This window comes from Saccopteryx bilineata, chromosome 4, assembly GCF_036850765.1.
Source record: "Saccopteryx bilineata isolate mSacBil1 chromosome 4, mSacBil1_pri_phased_curated, whole genome shotgun sequence".
Lineage (NCBI taxonomy): Eukaryota > Metazoa > Chordata > Mammalia > Chiroptera > Emballonuridae > Saccopteryx > Saccopteryx bilineata.
Genome location: NC_089493.1, coordinates 165,044,647 through 165,058,772, shown reverse-complemented (window position 1 = coordinate 165,058,772; position 14,126 = coordinate 165,044,647). Strand labels below are relative to the sequence as shown.

The 14,126-nt window shown below is 54.9% G+C and overlaps 1 protein-coding gene across 6 annotated transcripts in view; it reads right to left on the bottom strand.

Annotated features, from left to right (window-relative positions):
* The window catches only part of CXXC5 (CXXC finger protein 5), a 34,980-nt gene that overhangs the window by 18,064 nt on the left and 2,790 nt on the right, over positions 1-14,126 (bottom strand). Inside the window, exon 1 of one of the 6 annotated variants that reach the window (XM_066272669.1) lies at positions 13,983-14,101. The exons of the other annotated variants lie outside the window; for them this stretch is intronic. The gene's annotated coding sequence lies outside the window, so the exon portion shown is untranslated. Of the gene's footprint in view, positions 1-13,982; positions 14,102-14,126 lie in introns of those variants that run through there. 6 annotated transcript variants of the gene reach the window in all.

Below are 14,126 nucleotides of genomic sequence, written 5' to 3'. Positions count from 1 at the left end.
TATGGTGGGAGGTTGGAGAATGGGGATGGGGGTGATGTGTGACCCTGACCAGGCCCTAGGCGTCCCTCACAATTGAATTTCCCAGAATGTCTGCAAGGAGATCCCTCAGAGCAGCAGGCTGCTCTCTGGGGCATTCCTGTCCCCTTACTTCACACCCAGTGAACCACATCCCCTGTAGAAGCCAAGGCCAAAAGGGCTTACCCTTCCTCAGGCCCAAGGGGTCTGCAGTTCGTTTCATCTAAACCTAAGAGAGTCATGGCATTGGGCATAGGTGGGGGGGGGGGCTGGCCCAACTAGGAGAATTATTCATAGTGTGGGATCATGGGAGATGGGGGGGGCCTCTAGAGGCACAGATGCAGGCCACAGAAGGGTCCACATGGGCTTTGGAGTCAAGGTTCCTCTCTGCAGGCTCCATCTTAGGTGACCACAAACAAGTTGCTAGACCTTGCTGAGTCCATTTCCTGATCTGTGAAATGCACACACAATGATAGTCCCACCCCCATCAGGGTCCTAGAGAGGATATATATGAGGCTCTCAGGGCACGGCCAGCATGCAGAAGGTGTTCAAAAAGTGATAGCACTGTTGTTATTTTTATTGTCATCATAGGCCAGCATAAGAGTGAGTGTCAAGGACAGATGAAGCCAGGAGTGTCAGGGAACCTAGGTTATGACCCCAGTTCTGCCATTGTTTGCCTTTGAGTCTGACTGTATCTCAGTTTCCTCAGCCCCAAACAGAGTATTTTCCCCCCACACACCTAAAGGAACACAGGGAGATGAGCATACAGTAGAGTTCTGAGGACTACGAGGGTAGCATGCAGCTGTCCAGGCTTACACTGCCTTTTCTGGCCACAGGAAGAACCCACCTATACTTCCTGCCAACCTTCCCTTTTCCCTCCCTGGGCCCCCAGTCCTACCTACTCTATGTCAGTCCTTCATCTCCCACAATGCCCACAGGTCTTCCACACAGGCCACATGTGCCAAGCTCCTCACCACCCTGCAAAGGCCCTGTTTGCCACCTGGAAGTCCCTATTTGAGACTAACTTGTGGTCTTACTATGTGTTGGAAGACAGAGAAAGCTTTGGCCTTTTCTTTTTCCTCATATCATGAAGCCAGGATGTCCAGAAACCCAAGAAGTCCAGGTTCCTCTGCCCTGAACCCAACTCATTCCTACCCCTCCCCTCCCTGTGGCCCAAAGGTCAGCCTCTTCACTCCTACACCTCAGCATTCCCATCTGAGACTAGTGCTGGAGAAGGCTAAATCCAAGACATTCTAATTAGAGTCCATGTTGTGGGGTACCACTCCCAGGAAAATGCCAGCTTTGGTGGAGCAGACAGGTGGGGAGGGCTTGCCTCACCTGGAGATCCAGGTGTGACATGATGAGAACCACACCCACTCACCTACTTCAGGTCCTGCAGCTTTGAGACACAGAGATAAGGCTCATACCCATTTTACAGGCAGCAAAAGCGAAGTCCGAGAGGCTGGCAGACTAACCTCTAATCATGCAGCAGGCAGTGACCAAGCTTGTCCAACTTCAGAGTCCATGGCTCAAGGGAAATCCAGTCCTCCTAATTGGACATGGCTATTTGTTTTCCTGAGGCTGCTTAGGCCCTTTTTCCGTCCATGACCACTGTCTGGGCCTTTATGAAAGAGACCTGTGTGGTCAGGAAGTGTAAGCCAGCCTGGACTGAGAGGCTTATAGCCATCTGACCCTTGAACCATGTTGGGTTGTCTCAATTCCATGGGCCCAGAAGGTCTGCAGTCTGGGTGTTAGATGACCATGAAGCCATCCCCATCAGATTCAATTCTCTCATCTGAAAAATGGGTATGCTTCTAGTTCTGCTTAGTCCAGAGAAGGCAGGTCCCAGCCCCAACGGGCAGCAGAAGCTTAGAAGCATCCTTTCAACCCAGCAGCCCAGGCCCTCCTTGTACTCAGGCCAACTCTGCACCCATTTTTCAGGCAAGGAGACTAAGAACCAGGGGAAGAATAACAAGGGGCTTGGGAACCAAGGGTACAGAAGAAAGTGGGTGCTAGCATGCAAAGGGAGAGTGGGCAGACAGACTCCTGGGACCCCCAATCTCCCAAGTGGGGGAAGCAGCTGACCATTTGGCACTCTCAGAAAAATTGATTTTCCCTGGCTTCCCTTCTCCAGCCTGTCCTCTTCCTAGCACCTCTGCATCCCTCCCCATCTACCTGCCACCAGTTCTGCCATGGCCAGAGAGCCCATCCTGAGAGAGGGTGGGTCTAAGAGTTCTATGCTTAATACTTGCTCCTCCTCCTCAGAGAGCTAGCCAGTCTGGAAGACTGGGGGAGAAGGAAAACGGCTCCCTTTTCATGTGCACCTTACAGGACTCAGCGGCCTCAACATGGCTGAGGGCTGGGCCGTCTTTGTGTGAGCCTAAACGGGGCATTTGGGTGAGTGGAGCCCCAACTAGTTCGTGCGCATGCGCCAGGCTCTATTGTGGCAGAGTTCCTGACCCAAGTCTGTGGCACCATCTGCATGTAGCTATGGCCTGAGGATGGCTGCCCGAGCCTGTGACAGGATGGGGCACGCAAACAACTGCCTTATGGAACTGTGTGGGGCTCTACCAGGAGCACATCATGCACATGTGACTGTGTATGTTTATTTGCCTCATAGGTGCCAGTGTGTATGTGCACCAGAGGATGGGGCTGTGAGTGTAACAGCGAGAGTGCTTCTGGAGTGTCCACAGCATAGGTGATCAAGCCCATACCCTACGTGTCAGCTGTGTGTGCAGGTCAAGTGAACTGCGAGAACGGTGACTACGCCTGTCCAAAGTGTGTGCCCCTGGGTGTGCCGCATGGGGAGTGCGTGAATGTGCTCTGCCGCTCTGCCTGCCAGGCCTCAGGGCCTCGTGGGGCTGCCGGGGATGGGGTGACTCACATCTCCTGAGCTCATCCTGACGCCCGCCTGCCCAGCTCACCCTGCTCTGCTGGGCTCATGACCGCCAGTGCAAGGCACGGCGGGGAGGCTGGCTTGATAAATAACCTGCTGCTTCCCCAGGCCTCTGAGAAGGGGAGGCTGCATCATGGGGAGAAGGGGGAGGAGTGGGGGGAGGCAGCCCTGGCCCCCCAGGCTCCGGCTGCCCTGGCCCCCACAGCCCAGGCTGCGGCTCCGGTTCCTGTTTCATCGAAACCTGAGCTGGGAAAAGCCTATCGGGTCATCTTGCCTGTCCCGCTGCCCGCCAGGCCCAGGCAAGCTGCCCCTCAGGGGACAAGCCCGCAGCCTGGCCACCGAGGCAGTGGGTGGGTGGGTGGGGGGAGGATATTTCTGTCCAGACTAAATGCAGCTCCAGGCCTCTGTCTGCAACCCCCCCCCCCCAACAACAGCTGCTCCCAGGGGCCCTCTGGCTCTGCAGGACTGACTAAATATAGCCCCCCACCCCCAATGTTCACCTCTTCCCACTGGCTCCACCCATACGAGGGTAGGAAGAAGGCTGCAGAGCCCACTGTGTGACCTTGGGCCAGTGTTTCACCTCTCTGGGCTCTTGGCTATGAAACACCAAGTATACTCTGCTGTAGGCCCTGACCTGCCCAACTGGCACTATTGGGGAAGAGACGACAAAGGTTACTAAATTGGGGTCTCTGTCCAGAAAGATAAGGCCTGTGGTCCCCCCCTCCAAAGTGACTCCAACCTGCTTCAGCAAAATAACTGGCGTAGCCTACCCAGCAGCAAGTACCTTTAGTCTTATAAACATGGCCCCCTCCACCCTGCCTGTTCCTTACCCAGGCTGGGCAATACTAGGCTCCTCCAATCTGCCCCAGCCGGACCCTGGCCAGGAAACAAGTTGTGCCAGGCTTGGTGGGGGTGAGGTAGGGGGGGCACGCTTGGGAGCATGACAGCTGCTGTTTCCTGGAGGCCGCAGTCGGACACAACCCGGATTCCTGCCTGGCTCCACACCACCAGACAGCCTCTTCCAGGATCAGGCCCTCAACAGGGATCAGGCCTTCCCCAGTGTCAGTTCTGCCACCAGACCCCAGCCAGGGTCACAGTCCCACTCCCCTCACAATACTGGTAGAGGCAGAGAGAAGGGGCTGGATATACCTTCTAACCTGGGATGGGAGAATGGTGGTCTCTGCAGGGTTCACCAGGCGGGGGAGGCAGCCCCAGTTCCCCAGCTTCCCAGCTCCTGCCTGCTTGCCTGCCCACCCGCCTGCTTCCCCCAGCCCCACATGCACCAAATTCCCCACATGCCTGTCTGTCTCTGACAGCTCGCAAATACTTGGCTGCACGGGCACCCGCTGTTCTGAGCCCACTGTGCCTCCTCCCCTGCCTTCCCCAGGGGGGGTTCTGCAGTCGCAGCCAGGGAGGGGGCCAGAGCCAAGAAGCCTGGTGGGCAGTGGGGGGAGTGAGTGCAGGAAGGACCAGTCTCAATTCTGAGGCATCACTCCCCACCTCCAGGCCTGGGGGACTGAGAGGGGCTTGGGAGGCTGCTTGAGCCAGCCCTGGCTGGGAAGCAGCTGCCAACGCCCCCGCTGCCTCCCCCCACCCAACCTCCCAGGAGGACCTTCCGGAGGCCTCCCACTCACCTCAGCCCCTCAGCTGATGAAACAGCATCTGCCACCCCCACTGTGACAGCTCAGGACAGGGCAGGACAGGGTGGGGGGCAACAAGAGGCCCCTGGAGAAGGCTTTGAAATCTGGACTATGGCCCAGTGCCTCCGGGCAGCCCTGCCACCCCCCAGCACAGGCCCAGCCTCAGAGACCAGGAAAGCGGATGCATTCCAGCCCTCCTGCAGCGTGAGGGGCACACCCACCCAGCTGCTAGGCCTGGGATGTCCCTACCTGGACTGGCTGGGGGGTCTTGTCTGCCCCCAGCTACCCTCTTTCCTGCTTGACCTGCCTCCCTCCCAGGAGGCCAGTGGAGGAAACACTTCCTGAGATCAGCTGGGATTTTCCGCTGGACATTGCCTGACTGGCCAGCTCCTTATCTCCCCCCACCTCATTCCTTCTCCCAGAGTCACGCCTTCATCAAACCACACTACCACCCCATTTCTTCAGCCAAGGAGCCCCCCTCCCCACTCTACCACTTGCCTCAACATCCCCAGTATCCATAGCACCCAGCACATATCGAGAGACAGAGTAGACCCTGAATGAATGACCTCATGGAGCAACACACTCCATGGGCATACTAAGGTCAGGATACAGCCTGGTGAGCTAGCCCTCCTATTCACTGTTCTGTCTTCCTAAAGGAGAGAGACTAACTGTGGGTCCCACCTCTCTATCCATTTACCCCACACCAACACTTTCTGCACTAGGAACCAATTCAGTCCTGCCAAGCTACTGGAGGCAACAGGGTGACCCCAAGAAGGACTTCTTAGTGCTCTGGGTTCAAATGTCCAGCTGGCTAGTTCAAATTCCTCTCCCACAGCCTGACAGTGGTCTTGAAAAGAATCCCAACTATATTATCTTTGTGACGCTAGGCTGGGGGGTACAGCCTCCTCTCCCATTGCACAGATGGGGCTGCTGAGGCCCCCAAGGGAAGGGGGAGCTGCAGGCAGGCCATGAATCAGAGGGGGATCTGGGAAGCCGCCCGGCCCTGCCGGCTGTCGCTAGAAGCAACAGCCTACATTTCCTCCTCACACTGGTGCCTCGGGAAGCGTGGGCAGTGGGCGGGCAGGCACCACCGAGAGGACCCCTACTGTGCCTGCAGGCCAGCCACATCCCCCTGCTGCCTCACTGGGCCCACACGGCCCACTCGCTGGCTAGACCTCCAAAGAGCAGTAGACCAGTAACAGAACTTGGATTCAGTCTCAGGTATGTACTCATGTCACCTGAGGGCACCACAGAGACACCCCTCCCTTCAGATCCTCAATGTCCCCTAGCGTCAAATAAGACTGAAATATGACCATTCACGCTTCCCTCCAGCAGTAAAACTCACGGTTCTATGATTCTAGAATCCCAACAAGATAGGAATCCTGACTCAAGAATTCCTCTGTTCCAAGCATTCTATAATTCTAGACTCTGATGACTAAAAATTCTAGGCCAAAAAGATCTGACACTCACAGAAATAAAGGAGGCCAAGCCCACCCTCACCTCCTGCTCTGGGTCCAAGCTAACCAATTTCCCATCTAGCTTTGCGGGAGGTGTGAAGCTGGGTCTCTCCCATCAGAATTAGCAGGAATTGGCCTGACCAGGCGGTGGCGCAGTGGATAGAGCATCGGACTGGGATGCAGAGGACCCAGGTTCAAGACACCAAGGTCACCAGCTTGAGCGCAGGCTCATCTGGTTTGAGCAAAGCTCACCAGCTTGGACCCAAAGACGCTGGCTCGAGCAAGAGGTTACTCGGTCTGCTGCAGCCCCACAGTCAAGGCACATATGAGAAAGCAATCAATGAACAAGTAAGATGTCGCAACGAAAAACTAATAATTGATGCTTCTCATCTCTCTCCGTTCCTGTCAGTCTGTCCCTATCTGTTCCTCTCTGACTCTCTCTCTGTCTCTGTAAAAATAATAAAATAAATAAATTAATTAAAAAGACACACATTAAAAAAAAAAAGAATTAGCAGGAATTGGACATGAGGCTGGGGGGAGAGGAGGGCCTGTGGATATAGTTGATCTAGTACTGGACAACAGACCAGCTCCTCAGGGCACACACAGCCACTGCTGCTGATGTCAGGAAGCCCAGCCCTCGCCAGAGCAAGTGTGGGTAGCTCGAGGTTTGTGAGCCTGTACCCCCACCCTGCAGTTCAGAGGGAGGACGGGCGTCAGGTCAGGGCTGGTCTCTTTGCTTCTCAGATTCCAAGCCAAGCTCCAAGCTTCATCTTCCTGTCTTCACCACCCACTGCTTCCTCCTTCTGACCAGTTCCCTCACTTCTCAGGCTCCCAGTCTAGCCCCAGCTCAGGCCAGCAGGCAGCCAGTCAAAGCAAAAGCTCCTGAGCCCATTTGATAGATGGAAAAACAGAGGTCCAAGGAGCCGATGTGACCCAGCAGCCTACTGGTCTCTAGCCATATCTCTCAGACCTATCCCCCACATCATCTCCCCGGATACTCTACAGGGCCAGGGGGTCTCTACATACCAGTCTGATCACAAGCACACCTCCCATCCCAGTGTCCTTTGAGAGCACCCATTCCCACAGCTAATCATCTGGTCATTCATTAATGCATTCTTTCATTTGCCAAACTGGTCAATCAGCTCATCTCCCCTCCATGGAGAGCTCAAGAAGGAAGGAGAGTAAAGCCTGTAGTCAGCAAGCATCTAGGGAGTCCCTGTTGCGTGCCAGGCAGTGTGGGAAGGCGTAGGAAAAACCATATGCAAACCAGCCCTGGCTGTCCTCATGGTGTTCACAGCCAGACAAGAGTTCTGCCAGGACCTAATTCTACTTGTCAGTGGCATGTCCTGGGGCAAGTCACAAACTCCCTAGCCTCAGTTTCCTCATCTGTATATGGGAATGCTAACAACACCCAACTCAATGGGCTACTGTGAAGATTAAAAGGAAATGAAGGCTAGCCATACAGTACCAGTTAGCTTTGTCATTACCATTGTTACCACATTATTATTATTATTGTAATAATTGGGGGACAGCAATTGATTAGAGTAGCAGCTAGAGCTCTTCAAACACTTAGTTCGTGCCAGGCACTGGGGGAACAGGAAGAAATCACTGCCACATCCCACGGCAAGGCTGGCACAGAGCAGACCCAAAGAATCTCATAAGCATCTGATGAATAAGAGAGTCAATGACAGCAGGCATGGCCCTACCTCCCAGGAAGATACAATCCAGCATGTGTTCATACATGTTGTACATATATGTGCAAACACTTAGGTGTGTACACATATGCCTGTGTGAGGGACCTGGGAGTTCCAACACAGAGCAAATTATGTGGTAGGGGGCAGCAGTACAGGAAACACAGCTGCTCACACTGGGTTAGGCCCCCTGTCGACCCTACTCCACCCCTGCCAGTGATCAGGGTATGTGGCAAGAGCAAGGACCAGGCCCGGTGGGGAGAGGCCCGGAAAGATGCTTTACATAGTTCTGGCCACCAGATTACAGGCCTAGGCTAGGCCCCTGGGTGGGGGTGGGGAGGGTGGTCACCAGGTGCTGGCCCACACGAATCAGGCCCTAGAGCCCACACTTTATGCCTGTACTGGCACCACGTGCAAGTGTTCTTGCTGGCAGGCTGGGCAAGCCCAAGGAAGTCAGAGGAGGTCACAGAGAAGGGAGGGCACAGTGGGCCCAAGGGCCATGCAGGGTCTGCGAGGCAAGGGAGGGTGGGTACCAGGTTCCCCCCACCCCACCCCCGGGGCCACCAGGCAGGCCTGGCTCTGCCCTGCTGGGTCCAGCAGCTGGAGGGGAGTAAATATAGCGCAGAGCGTACCGGCCACATTCCTGGGAGGCCAGCACTGCCGGCCTGCCCGCTGCTCTAGGCAGAACACAGCAGCCAGGGCCCAGAACTGCCACTGCCCTCTTCCCAAACAAACAGAAAAATAAATAAAACCAGCTCTCACGGCCAGCATGGCTGGGGGGAGGGGGCAGGAAGGGGTGGGTCCGGGAGGGGGAGGCAGACAGGCGGACCAGTTGCCGAGGTTTCTGTTCCACTGGGAAGGAAGAAGCCAACAAAAGAGGAAAATAAAGAAAAAGGCCAAAGAGATGGTCAGAGATGTGAGAGAAAAGAAGAAGATGAATATGAGAGATGGAGGATGTGACAAGTAGAGGTGTCACGGAGGCAGGTCAGAAGGGACAGGGAAGGTGTCAGGGCCAGTTGGGGGAAGGCAGAGGCAGCCTCGGGTCAGTAATTCAGCAATTCAGTGGCAGGCGGACAAAGGGGCCCTGTGGGCTGGGGCAGGGGGCTGGCTCCAAAGGCCATGAAATATTAAAGAGCCTAGGCCAATGAGTGACAGAGGTCAGAGAAATAAGGAGACTAGCAAGGGAGATATGGGAACTCTCCCACTGCCTGTCCCTCTCCACCACCTCCAGCAGAGCCAGTCTCCCCAGCTTTCTGCCTGCTGTGGCTTCTTTCAGTCTTTCCACCCACAGAGGACAGGCTGAGGGTGGGAGGGGCCATGGGGATTAGTGATGGCAGGGGACCTTTGCGGTTCCCTCTTCCCTCTGGCTGATCTGTGCGCAGCCGGTCTTCCAGAGCTGCCAGCCACCCTAGCAAGAAGGCCAGGAGGCCTGTCAGCACAGCCGCTGCCACGGTGCCTCCTGGGGGAGGAGGGGGTAGACTTCCAGCTTCTCCTTTACGGAAAAAAATCAGCCAAGCTACCACTTTCCACAGAGACCAGCGGGGAGGGAAGGCCATGCCTCAAAGCTTAGCTGAGCCAGCGAGTAAACTAGCAAGCAAGCCAGCAGGTCATCCCTTAGTCCTCCCACCCCACCCAGGCCCCATTACCAGACTCATGACCTTGGTCAGTACCCTTGTCCCTGAGTCTGTACCCAAGCCCTACCCCACCCAGGCTTGATGTGAGAAAAGAAAGAAGGCAAGTAATACGTTGAAAACCTGCTAGGGGAGCTGGGGCCAAGCACCTGCATGCAGACAACCCTCCCAAGCCCCTGTGAGGTCAGGCCTATTATCAGTCTCACTTTACAAATGGGGAAGAGAAACTCAGAGAAGCAGAGTGATGCACCCAAGGTCACACACCTGATGATTAGCAGAATGGAGACAGAAACACTAAGTGTGAGCCACATGTTCTCGTCTTCCTTCTCACTGGGGGATATGAAGTCCTCTTCACCATAAAAGCCAACTTTAATTGAATGCTAACTGTGGGTTAGCCACTGGTGCTAGGCACTGCACAATCATCCTTGTGTCCATCTGAAAATGGTCTTGTGGACCACGTACTTTTATTATTCCACTTCAGAGATAGGAATCTGAGGGTCACAGAACACAAAGGTCATACACCCAGCTAGACAGTGACATGGCCAAGATTAGGAGCTAGGTCTGACTCCAGAGCTAGCGTTCAAACATATTTGTCTGGGTTAGGTCAAGGAAGTGGTTAGGAGGGCTCAGTAGAGGGGAACTCAGTCTTCCCATTGGCTCCCAGAATGGACACTATGAAAGGTCAAGAACAAGGTCACAACCTCTGTGCCGGAGGATGGCCAGCAACTGCTCTGGGAGCCAGAGATGGGCAGAGCCTGTGAGGACGGTGATGAGGGGCCTGGCCAGTCTGGCCAAAGATTTGCTTGGTCTACCCAGAGCTCCCTCCCCAAGGACAAGGATGCTGAGGCTAGTCCAAAAAGAGCCAGCAGAGCCCTTTCCTGTTGACCTCCAAGGTTCCAACCTGTACCCCAGGGCCAGTGTGCTAGGAACTAATCTCACCCCCACCCTAAGAGCCCCTAGTGCTAGCAGAAGGGGGGAAGGATCCCCTCCCTCCTTTCTAGGCCCTTCAAGCCCAGAGGGAGGCCAGCATCAGAGGCAGGAAATGAAGAAGAATTTGTGATCTAATTGAGCTGGCGGGGGATTAGGCGGCAGAATGCAATTAAAGGGGCTGGAGCAGGGCCAGGGGCACTGACACCCCAAAATGTGGTCTGGCCCAGGTGACTGGGCCTAACCAGAGACACCCTATTGAGTGAGTTGGGGAAGACAGGAAGAAAAGGATTGGGGCCAGAAGACTCTTCAGCACACAGGACTGCAGGATTCCAGCCCCATTTAACACCCAGAAGCAAGAAGTTTTCCTGGGAATTTTCCCCCAGGGAACAGCCTTGTGGACTCTCACAAGGGGAGCAGGCAGATAAGAACACATGCTCTTACAGGCTCCGTTCATGCATGTACACACATTTCTTCATATTCCCTGGAAAGCCCCACATATCAATGCTCACTTGCATGAGGACAGACTTCCAACCAGCAGACACAGAGCTCCGGCCCTAGGCTGCCACTGGCTCCACCAAAGGGGGAGGGGGACTAAAAAAATACACCCATGACCTTAAAATCCTTTTATTCCTGTAATCACAGGCTGCCATCCACGTGGATACGCGCTGTCACCCTGGCCCCAGCCTGTCTCCCTCTACGGCTTCCAAAACTCCCAGCAGGCAGGCAGACGGGGAAGCTGCCCAGTTACTGCCAGGGAGGGGAGGGGAAGGGAAGTACCGGTGGTGGGAGAGGTTCGATGCTACACACAGTCATACTTGGGGTCTCAATCAGGGAGGGAGAGACTCAGAAAGACAGACTGGCAGACAGAGATACAGAAAAAGAAAGGAACACACAGACTGCAGTCACCGGAGACAGACAGACCACTGTCTGCACAGCTCAGATATACACCTAAGTTCATACACACACTTTCCCAGGTAAGATACACCACTTTGGGAGCATCAGACATTCCCGGATTTACAAGCATATACAAACACACAGATATACACAAATCACAAACATACATTCTACAAAATTCCAAGCATACATAACTCAAAACATACATATTCCCAGATTCACAGGGACAAATGCAATGCAGACACACACAACTCCCAGATCAACAGATACACATGCTGACTCCCACATCCCAAGACAGACACACATTCAACACACAGATTCACAGATACACATGTCCTGAGTCATAAGTACACACACCACCTAGATTCCCACACCCCAGGCCAACAGACTAGACCCACACAGCCTCATCTAGCAGCTGACACTGGCTTTGGCTTTAAGGGACAGGTGGAATGGTTTGTGATTTCTAAGTCTTTGAAGGGGCCAGTCCTTTCTCACTGCCTGCAGTCTGGGAGGTGGGCTTAGAGTTGGGGGGAATAAAGGGAGAAGTAAGAGAAAGAAAAAAGAAAAAAAAACGAGTGGGATATTCTTGTTGGGCAGTAGCGCGTGAGTAACTGGGGAGGCTTTTTGTGGTCTGGTGAGTTCCAGCTATGAGTGAGACTTTAACTATTAATACACTTAATCAAGGACACACACACACACACACACACTCTCTCTCTCTCTCTCTCTCTCAGGGGCTAGAATTGGACCAGAGGATAAGGATGAGAGAGGGAAAGCCCAGAAAAAAAAAAATGGAAAAGCTCCAATCAGGGCCTCAGGAGGTGGGGAAAGAGGGTGGAGTCTCCACCCTGGGCCAGCCTCCACAGCAGGGGTGGAGTCAGTGATTCATTTCTGCACCCCCCAGAAGGGTGGGGCTTGACACATAGTAGATGTTCAATAAACACACATTGTGCCAAAGAATGAATAAGTGAATTACATATGAAGTGCAAGCAATAATAACAGCAATAACAATAAGTAAGCCTTGCCCCAACCTTGGACAATTAAGGCATGCTCCAGAGCACCATGCTTGGGGAGTTCTGACTCCCCGGTCATTCCTCCAGACAGGAGGTCTAGGAAAGCAGGCCTGAATCTGGTTCATAAGTATTCACCCCACTTTCATCCTATGTTGACCTCAGACCAGCCCGCACTCCTCCCTCCCAAGGAGAACCCCAACTCCATTCCACCCTCCCATAAATAATTAGGCGGGGTCCTAAAGAAGGTGGGATGTTTAATTCCTAGAGATTTGGTTCTTTATCCAGATGCAGCCCTGCCCATCCCATCCCCACACTCCTATGAGCCTCAGTTTCACATGTGCCGAATGGGTAGGGCAAGCAAAAGTTGGAAAGAGGCAGCAAGAGTTGGGGTTCACAGTGGGAGCCCACAGAACATAGTCCTGAGTTGGCCTTGGCCCTGAATGCAGAATCCTCCCTTCCCCCACCCAACCAAGCCCAGCCCAGCCCAGCCGGGTGGACATTCCAGGCCTCACGTGATAAAGACGAGGCCGCTGGCCCACGGGTAAGTCAACAGGCTCTGTCGGGGGAGAGATAGGAGGCCCGGGCCAGGGTCACCTGCTGAACCGAGAAAACAGCCGGCCCAAATACACACACATAAATAAGGCGCCAACGGACAACCTGCCAGCCAGCCAGCCAAGGGTCTGTCTTCTGCAGAAGAACCTTGGAAAACGAGGTGGCACGAGGGAGGGAGGTGCAAGGCTGGCTAGGGGCTTCCCTGGGAGAAAAGCCTCAGCTTCTGCCAGGATTGGGGTGTTAAGGGGGGGCTTCTACCAAGATCTCCAGGGACCAACCTCCCTCAGCAGGTCCCACCCCTTCCCAGGGCAAAAATCACCCCCTCTCCTCCCTAAGGAGAGAGAACAATTTCCGTTCTGGGAGGGGGGTGACAGCTGCAGAGTGAGCCACTACACCCCCCTCCAGCTCTTGCTTGAGTCTCATCCAGGGAAACTGCTAAATCAACACTACGCAATAGTAAGTAACGCCGGCCTCAGTCTCTCCGCAGCGCTCTGAAAAGGGGGTTTGGGAGGCAGTTTTGGGTCCCAGTTTCTGGATTTCCCATGGCGGTTGAAACCCAAGGTACGGGGTCTTTAGAGAGGGTGTTCAGGGTAAGCTGAGGCCAATATAACTCCTAAAAACGTCTAATTTAAATGCTTCTCAGTCGCACAGAGAGCACCCCCCGCCCCCGCGGGCCGGGGCAGCAGAGGTGGCGCCGGGCGTTCAAACAGCGCTCCAAACAAGCCCGCAGCGACCGCGCACGCAGCCCCCGCCAGGCGGCCCCAGCAGAAAACTTGAAAGGGACTCTGCCGGCCGCCCTGGGGCAGCTCCGGCGGGGGCAAGGGCGGAACCATCACACACGCCCCCCTCCCCAGCGCTTCCTGCGCAAATGTGGGGCGGGGGGGCTGGGCCGGCCACAAAACTGAACAGCACACGCGGCGCGGGGAAAGATGGAGGTCAACAGCCCGATTTGCCCCCCCCCCGCAGCTCCCCCAATCCGAAGACTCGACTCTCAGACCACCCAGGGTCCAGGGGGCAAAGTAGGGCGCGGCTGCCAAGCCTGTCGCATAAGACAAGAGAGAGCGGGTCTTTCCGGATGAGTCTCACTAACCCCCCCAAATCTGCCGGTGCCTCCTTGAAGCCCATGGCACCGGCCCAACTCCGCGCACCCCTTCCGATTCCTGAGAGGAAAAAAAAATGCGATCTTGCCCCTTACTGGGTGCTTCAGCTCTCTGACAGACCTCGGAGGCTCCCTCTTCCCCCCACTTAAAAACTGGGGTCACTCACTTTCTGTCGATCCTACAAATAAACAAAGCCAGGCGCACCCCGCGCTCTCCGCCGGAAAGCAGCCCATTCCGGGCGAGGACAACTTCCCCCAGCCAGAAAATTAACACATTCTTCACGCCATGGTTCAGCCCCTCGCTCTGGGGA